The following is a 9,693-nucleotide window of genomic DNA, read 5'->3' as shown; positions in this document are numbered from 1 at the left end:
AGATTTTAAAGTAAAATTTGAACTGTAAATTTGAAATATTTTTCGATAAGTACAACTGCTCAAATATTTCATACATATAGTACATTTACATCATAAATATGAACTGACGGGGAGAAATCTCCTTGTGTTGGTTGTACAGGAAAAAAAAAATTCCTGTGAATAGATATGGACAAGGGGGATAAAATAGTAGAGCAGTCTGATATAGCTAACGTACAAGGAGAGGCCCCAGTTTCGCAGAGCATTGGAGGTCCAACTGCACCAGTCCCTCCTATACAAATTACTGCACAAATGGCCCAGCAGATGGCCATGTTCTTTCAGCAAATGGCTGATAATCTGTCAGCCCAGGCCCAAGTACAAACCCAACCCCCTCAAGAGCAGCATGAAAAAGAGAAAAGTGGGAAACTTATCGGTCAAAGTTCGGGTAATAATTTGGGAAAGAGAAAAGATTTTGAGGGACCCTGAGCTCCTAAGTATGACAAAGGCGGATCTTCAGGGCGAAAGCAATCAAGAACCATTCATCAAAGAATTAGAAGTTCCTACCCTATCCGTATCTGTGACGTTTGTGGAAAATTTCATGGGGGTATTTGCCATAGGGTCACTGGAGCCTGCTTCAATTGTGGTGGAATCGGACATTTCACCCGAGATTACACTAGCGCACGTCGATTTATGCCACATACTACACCAAAGGAATCAGTCCAAGGTTCTGATTTTAGAGGCTCATTAATAGTCAGTAGAGGCAGAGGCAGAAGTAGAGACAACACTTCAGGTAATCCTCGCACAATGGACCAACTCGAGCAGAGAAATACACTAGAAAGAGGGAACGCCATGCATCGAGAGGAAGAAGCAGAGACTTCAGATGTAGTTGTCGGTATGTTCTTAACTTGTGAAAGGAATAATTATGTACTATTTGATTCTGGCGCTACTTATTTATATGTTCTTAACTTGGTACACAAAACTGCAAATGCAGTGAATCCAAAGCCAAAATCTCCATAAGACTTAGAACTACAATTTTGGCATTTTGACCAAAATCTAGAACCTAATGGAACTTGGACAATTTGCTAGAAAAATTCAGCAATTCAAATCCTGAAATTGAACTAAATAGCCACTTGACCCCAGAACAGTATTTATACCATATCTCCCACTAGGAAACTCTAATTAGGATGAGCCAAACTGTTATGGAAACTTAAGAAACAGGGATCCAACATTGATTAAAGAACATTCTTTAAATTTTGAGTGTAAAGACTCTAAAATGGGAATCAAAGATACTGACCTAAACCTGAAATCCTGAAGGCACAAGGTTCAGGAGTCCAGGTCAGTTAATTAGCTATAACTCACCCTACATAACCCAAAAAATTGTGATTCTTGAACTTGAGTGACCCTAAGACATAGGATAACAACTCATATGAAGGACATTAGGCCTAAAAATGACTGTAGCATGCCTAAATGACTAGACAAAATTTGACTCTAGAATCGGCCTAGTTCTGGAACCAAAAAGGGTGAATGAACCAGTCTTGGAAAATTGACCATGACTTGAGTTTTAAAACTCCAAATTGAGTGATTCAAAATATAAATCAAAGTTTAAACATAGAGGAACAACTTCCATGAAGGAAGTGTGGCCAAAAAGTGACTACATCTTGACCAATTTGCTAGATGAAGTTAAGATGTCATTTTTGGACCTAAAGAAAGGTTCAAGAAATAACTTGTTATATGGTAGGGAATTAACCTAAATGAGTTGCTAAACATAAAAGTGACATGAATATATATGTGGGACCTATATTCTCATTAGAAATGGAATGAATGGTACCAATAAATAGTACTAATGAATAGTAACTATGAATAGTGCATAAAATAACATAATGCTATTAAATTTGCCCAATGCATGCCTAGACTTATGTGTATAGGTTGGATCAATTGGTATACTAATTAGGGATTACAGATAGCAGTACTGCCCACATGAGCAATCATTGGCAAATAATATATGTCTAATATGGTTGTTCTACAGGCTTTATGCCTGCCCGTTGGCCATTATGCCGGATATGATTTCTGACTTTATGCCTGCCCGTTGGCCTTGTGCCTGACATAACAAATGTACATATGATAGACATGTGGATGTCTAACTAGTATACTCCCTTGGTTCCAGTCTTTATAGTTATTCATAGGTTACTTAGGTATTGATATGAATTTAATAAGACTGAATATGAGATAAATGAGCAGAAAAGATCCTGATAAATTTATTTGCTCCCAAAGTTCAATAAACATGTAAATGACTCAAAATTCATGAAATTATACATGGAATAATTATTTCTAATTATTTAGTTATTTTTACTTTAAATTATGCACCACTAAGCAAATTGCTTAGCGAGTTGGTTTACCACGCATAGGTACTGGAGACTAGCAGCAGTAGTGCCCAGATAGGGATTTTATCAGAAATGCGATAGTGTGGAAGTCACCTCAGTGATATATTTTTGGTAGGACCCATGTATACCTAGATTTTGTATTTTGCTCATTTTACATAAATGGGACTTGTAATTAAATTTTGAGGCTATAAAATAATTTGTAAATATTGTACATGATTTTATATGAATGAAATGAAATGTAATTACTTGAAATGAATATGGAAAATTTATATAAGCCAATGATGAGATGATATGATGCATGGAAAAATGAGATGGATATGAAACTGTTCTAACAGGTGAACAGTGGAACCCGCCAAACGCTAATAAAATAAGGGAAACTCTGTCCATTTCCCCATTTGAAAAAAAAAATTCAACACATGGGATAATATGAATAAATAGAATTTAAATTAATAATGTCCATGATAAGACAAGATAGGGTGCTCCGGCACAGAATGTGGCACACCTTGTTCGGTTACACTGTAGACCGGGTAAGGGGCGTTACATTTAGTGGTATAAGAGCAAAGGTTTAGGTGGTCCTAGACCTAGATAGATAGAAAGAGATAGTGTGCATAACATGCATGGGCCTTTATTTAGGAGTTGAGGTGACACTAATGCAGATCTATTCTCTTGTCTATTTTATAGGATTGATGGAGTTTGATCCTTTAGAGCATGTGTCTTCTAGACCGATAGAGGAGGAGGTAGAGAGTCATGCGCCCACACCTGCTCCTAGTCAGGAGCGAGATAGTAGAGCAAAGTCATCACATGGTCCGTTGGGTAGAGCACAACAGGCTTTTCTAGAGTAGATGACTCAGATGCTCCACCAGGTTATCGGAGCCATATCTCAGCCACTGCCACCACCACCTCCACAGCCACAGCCAATGTAGAGGTCCCCACTCGAGAAACTAAGGAAATATGGGGCCTTCGATTTTAAGGGTAAGAAGGAAGATGACCCGGCTGCTGCAGAGCACTAACTAGAGAGGACAGATAGGGTGCTGCAATAGTTACATTGCACCCTCTGTCACTACTTCAGGAAGACACATACTAATGGTGGGTGATAGTGTCTAGAGTGGTACAGCCTGTACAGATTACTTGGGACTTCTTTCTGGCTGAGTTCAAAAAGAAGTATATCAGTCATGTGTACCTAGAGGCTAGAAGGAGAGAGTTTCTAGCATTGAGACAGTGGCAGCTCACGGTCTCTGAGTATGAGTGGGAGTTTGTAAGACTTAGCAGATATGCCTAAGAGATGATGCCTATGAAGGCAGACAGATGCTGTAGGTTTTAGGATGGTCTGAATGATAATATCAGACTTCTTATTACTTCACATCAGTATACGAATTTCTCTCGGCTTATGGCATCCCCTCTTAATATGGAGAGAGTCACAGGTAATGAGCAGTCTAGGAGGGATAGACAGTGTATGAGGGGTTCTAGACAGGGCCATTCTAGTACATCAGCTACCAATAGTAAGAGGCCCAAGGGGTCTCAGGGCCAGACACAAGGCTGAAGCCAGAGGCAGAGATCCCAGTTTGCTCTGAGAAGGGTAGGTCAGTTGGGTGTATCAGTTGGTAGTTCTCTGGGTATCACAACACGGGGATCAGCCCCAGTGCCATTATGTACACATTGTGGGAGGAGCCACCAAGGAGAGTGTAGATTGTTGACTAGGGGATGTTTCAGATGTGGATCTATGGATCACTTTTTGAGAGATTGTCCATAGAGGAGTGCTCCCACTGCTCCACCCCCAATGGAGAGGTCTACCCCGGCAGCACAGTGGGGCAGAAGACTTGCGAAACCTGAGATCATTGGTACATCACAGAGACTTGCTTCAGAGACTGTTGAGAGGCAGGAGGCTAGAGTAGCACCTTGTGCCTATGCTATGAGGGCTCGGGAGGAGCCAGAGCCGGCAAACGTCATAAAGGGTACCTTTTCTTTTTATGATCTATTTATATGTGCATTAATTGATCCTAGTTCCACACACTCTTATAGAGGGGTACAGATAGATGCATTAGAAAAGGACATATTGGTCACTAACCCTTTAGGCCATAATGTCATGGTGAAGAAGGTCTATAAGGGTTGCCCTCTGAGGATACAAGGGTATGAGTTTTTGGCTGACTTGATCGAGCTACCATTCCACGAGTTTGATGTGATACTGGGTATGGATTGGTTATCATGTCATTAGGCTATGGTAGATTGTTGGCTGAAGAGGATTACATTGCAGACAGTAACTGAGGATGAGATTACAGTTATGAGTGAAGGAACAGGTTGTCTTTCTACTATCATATCAGCTACAGCAACCAGGAGATTGATAAGGAAGGGCTGTGAGGCTTTCTTAGCATATGTGGTTGACACTAGGAAGACTAGCCCGAGTTTACAGGACATCCCCACTGTATGTGATTTTTTGAATGTATTTCCAGAAAAGTTGCCAGGTTTGCCAACAGAGAGAGAGGTGGAGTTTGTTATAGATGTTATGCCAGGTACTACACCGATTTCCATTGCTCCATATAGGATGGAACCTACTGAACTAAGAGAGTTGAAAGTTTAGTTATAGGAGTTACTAGATAAGGGTTTCATACGCCCTAGTGTGTCATCATGGAGAGCACCGATGCTATTTGTTAAGAAGAAGGATGGTACATTCCGGCTTTGTATAGATTACTGGCAGCTGAATAAGGTGATTGTAAAGAACAAATACCCTTTACCATGGATAGATGATCTGTTTGATCAACTGAAGGGAGCCGGTGTATTCTCTAAGATAGATCTCAGATCAGGCTATCACCAGCTGAGGGTAAAGGAGGCAGATATTCCAAAAACTACTTTCAGGACCCGGTATGGACACTATGAGTTCCTAGTGATGTCATTTGGGCTAACGAATGCACCAGCAGCTTTCATGCACCTAATGAACAATATCTTTCATCCCTACTTGGATCTATTCATCATAGTCTTTATAAATGATATTTTGGTGTATTCTAAGAACCAAGAAGAGCATGATAAACACCTGCGAGGAGTGGTATTACAGACACTGCAGGAGAAGCAGTTATATGCCAAACTGTCTAAGTGTGATTTCTAGCTAGATGAGATTTCTTTCCTTAGACACATTGTATCAGCAGATGGGGTTAAAGTGGATCCAAAAAAGATTGAAGCAATAGTTGTAACACCCTCACTGTAGCAATTTTCGTACATTCTACTGTTCCAGTGACCGATATCGGTCCGGACAGCTAGAACGTCTGAAAAAATATTTAGACTAGAGTGAGGAGTCATAAATAACTCAAATATGGTAAGAAAAATTTAGGAAAAATTTTAGAAATAAAATACAACCAAGTTAAATGAGCTGGTGCCCTAGCAATGAGTAACCCAGTGGGAAGTTGCGATCCTCGCAGCTAGGAGCCCTAAACCCGGGAGAAAATTCATGAAATAATTTTTGGGACTCTAGAGAAGAGTCATTGAGGTTTCGATGGCATTAGAATGACAAGAAAATGCTTAGAAATATTTTTAGATCAGTACAGACAATTTTGGCTCAATAAGCCAAACGGATGGCATTTTGGTCATTTCGTCTTCAGGGATGATTTTTGGCCAACTTGTCCAATTAAATAAATAATTTATATGACATAAAATATGAATAAATATTGCTAAAAATTTAATTAAAAATGAGTAGAAAAGAAAATAAAAGAAAATAGAAGAAATTTTAAATTTTGACATCATGCTTATGCAATTAAAATATTTCCACCCAACCAAATTTTGACACACCATCATATATTATTTAAAAATTAATAAAAGAAGATAAAAATTGAAAAAATCAAATAGCAATCTTCAACCTTGGCTACCGATTTCATAGAGAGAGAGAGAGATGTCGACACCATATTTTGGCCGATCCCCAGAATCAATAAACTTCGAAACCGATCTCCAGCACTAAGTCTCCCTTTGCCAGCCAATTACATTCCCGATCTCTCTTTGCCAGATAACCACATTTCCGATCTCTCCTCACAAGGAATTGAATCAACGCTAAGTCCTCACGTCAGTTAAAGCCTTACCGGTCTCTTAAATCACTCACCGACATCTCAAACCAATTGTCAAATCTTCTGACCAGTTAATTACACTCCCGATCTCTCTTGTCAAGCGAAGTTGAACCAACACTAGATCTTTGTCACCAGTTTTATTCGCCGATCTCCCTTTTAGAAGTTTAGGAATAATCAAGTTAACGTTCCAATCTGGTTTGATGATGATTCCGATCTTAAGTGTTTAAGAAAAATTTCCAATTTTAATCAAGTCCCGTTTAGCGATCTCATGCTTAATGTGTTTTCCGATCTCTCACACTTAGGTTAATAATCACTTTTAGTTGTTTCGATATGCTCAGACAACCAAGTGCTTAAATAATTTAGAGATTTTCTGATCACAACCATTCACTGAATAAAAAGGCATTTCATTTCATTTCATATTAAATTTGTACAAGTCATTCGGCTGGAGGATCACCCCCAGCCTGATCTACATTTGGTTCGCTCCCTCTCTTACCCTCAGTCTCCTCCTCGCTGTCCTCACCTTCGTTTTGGGGAGCCAGGTCTACCATCCAAGTGAAGTCCTCTTTGGGATATCGCTTCCTGAGCTCGGCCAAGAGATCCCTGTAGGCATTCACATAAGCGCCGGCCTCTCTTGTCACTATCTCTTCCTCTTTTGCCTTGAGCTCTTCAGTGAGGTGAGCAACTTCGCCAGCGCGGAGCGCTTGGACTTCTTCAAGAACACGATCTCGCTCGGCCAGAACATGAGCTTGATCGGCCAGCTTGTCCTCATAGAACTTCATTCGCCCCTCAATCTGAGATATGTAGTCCTGAGCGGACGAAAGTTGGGATCGGAGAGAAGACACCTCATGACCCATTTTCTTGACCTCCATACCCAGGCGGTGAGCCTTCTCCAGGACGATGTGCTGGTTCACCAAGCACTCCACGTTCAAACTCATAGATCGGGTCAGGATATCATCAAGGTTGTCTGAGGACAGCCTGTCCCGATCCTCCCGAAGGCAGATAGAAGCCCCCAGGACTTTAGCCAAACCCAGATTCTCCCGAACAGTCCGGTTCTTCTCTAAGGAATGGATCAGCACTTGTGCACCGCGGGAGAGAGCCCTTGGGGCAGGGTGAGAAGGACCCCCTTCCGCACTTGAAACGACTGGAGGAGGTGGAGGTGGCTCTTCTTGACGAGGAGGAGACCGGACCACTTCTATGATCGGCGGTCCAGAAGGTGGAGACGAACCTTCTTGTATGTCCTCGGGTTCATGACCGGGCGTTTGAAGCAGCTTTGAACGCTTCATCTCCCATACCTTCTGGGAGATCTCTCTCTTCCGCTTCCGGCTCTCCTTGGAGGCTTTGCCGCTTGTCATACCTGCACATAGAAGAGGTCAGTGAGATCGCTAAGGTCCAAAGATCTGAGATATAGAAAATACCGATGCCGAGGTCAGAGAGCTGAAGCCCGCGATCTTGGCCGGTGACCAGCTGCATAGTCCAATGGTGCAGCTCGGCCGTCACTGCCTCCAAACAAGAGAACTTCTCTCTGGACGCTTGTTCCTTCAACTCCATCACCATTGCACCCTCTTCCTTATTTAGGGCGATGTGCTTCGTAAGCAAGGGACCCTGATGCAGCAGCTCCGAGGGAAGCCCTCAAAACCGTTCGGAATTTTGCTCCTCAAGATAAAGAAGCGGTTCTTCCAATTCTTCAGGGAGGAAGGCAGGTCGGTAAAAAGCCCACAATGGGGTTTCGCTTGGAAGAACCAATACTCGTCGTCCTTTCGACGAGTTAGCCTGTGCAGTTCAGCGAACACCTTAGCTGTAGGTCGGAGCCCCTTAGCTCGACATAGGCCTCGGAAGGCTACTAAGATCCGCCACGAGTTCGGGTGAACTTGGGCGATGCACACTTGGTGATATTTTAAAACTTCCTTGAAGAAGTCGTCCAAAGGGAACCACAGGCCGGCTTTTAATTATTCTTCGTAGACCATGATCATATTGTCCCCCTCAAAGAAGTGATCGGCACGAAGATCGCCGTGACACCTAATCAATTCATAGGAATTAGGCCGAATGTTATACTCTTGGCTGAACGACTGCAGATCAGTTTCTTGAAGGACCGATGGCAATTCATCCATGGGAAGATTTTCCCTCCCTGAAGAAGGTACATGCCTTGATGATGCTGCTTGCCCCCGAGCTGGAACGGAGACCCTAGGAGGTTCGGGTCGCGCGCTTGGCCCAACCACTTTTACTTCATCAGACGACCACGAGAACTGAATGGAAGGAGGGCTCGTCGCTCTCTGACCCTCGGCGCCGCTCATTTTCAAAGGAAATAAAGAATTTAAACTAAAAGAAAGATCAAAACCCTTACCGGAGCTTGATCGGTGTTGGAAGAGCTTGAGAAAATGAGAGAATTTTGAAGTTGTTCGCGAGAGACTGAAAATGACATAAGGGAGCAACTGGCTAACCCCACCCCTATTTATACTCGTCCGAGCATTTAATGCTCACGATGTTCAGGCAGTGCATCGGTTAGTGGGACTCGCCAGCTGTTCTGACACGTCTCACGAATATTCCAAAATTCCATAAGGAGAGACCGGCTAGTTAGGGATCGACTAATTAAAGCGAATGTTTGGAAGTACGGATCAGTTAAAGGTTGTTCAGTTAGGAGCCAGATCGGATAAACACATCAGAGATCGGAAAATAATCAATGCAATGATAATAAAATGACAGTTGTCAAAATAAAATTTTATTTCCGAAAAGATCTGATTACATCCTTTGGGCGATCCCTAGAGATCGGATTACATTAAAGATCTGACTACATCCTTTGGGCGATCCCTAGAGATCGGATTACATTGAAAGAAAAATTACATCATTTGGGCGATCTCTAGAGATCGGTGGAACATCCCATCTAAAAGGCCTATGTCAAAGCCTAGTCTCGTGGATGTGTTTGACCAGGAGATCGGCTATTGACATCGGATAGATGTACAGCTTAGATGGGGGGACTATGACTCCCATGAGAATGAGAGAGGTCGTTATCAAAGTTACCGCTCGAAACCGAGCCGCTGTCGGAACACCCAGTGCGGCAAAGAGCCAGATGAACGCCAAGGAGCAGTCACCGGTGTTGAGGGAAATATTAGCAGTCTTCTCGCTCGAAATCAGTTCGCCATTTGTATCGGTCGAATGATTTGAGATCAATGAGATCGAGGTCCTCGATCCAGGTCGGTAAGTTAGTCCGGTTCTCCCACTGTCATCGAATGAGGTTATCATAATTCTCCGATCACCGGGATCGTAAATTTTCAGTCGGGGAATAAGGAAGTCCATCG

This window comes from Hevea brasiliensis, chromosome 13 (genome assembly GCF_030052815.1).
Source record: "Hevea brasiliensis isolate MT/VB/25A 57/8 chromosome 13, ASM3005281v1, whole genome shotgun sequence".
In the NCBI taxonomy this organism is placed as follows: domain Eukaryota; kingdom Viridiplantae; phylum Streptophyta; class Magnoliopsida; order Malpighiales; family Euphorbiaceae; genus Hevea; species Hevea brasiliensis.
The sequence above is the reverse complement of the archived record's forward strand: the minus strand, read 5'-3'. Positions refer to the sequence as shown.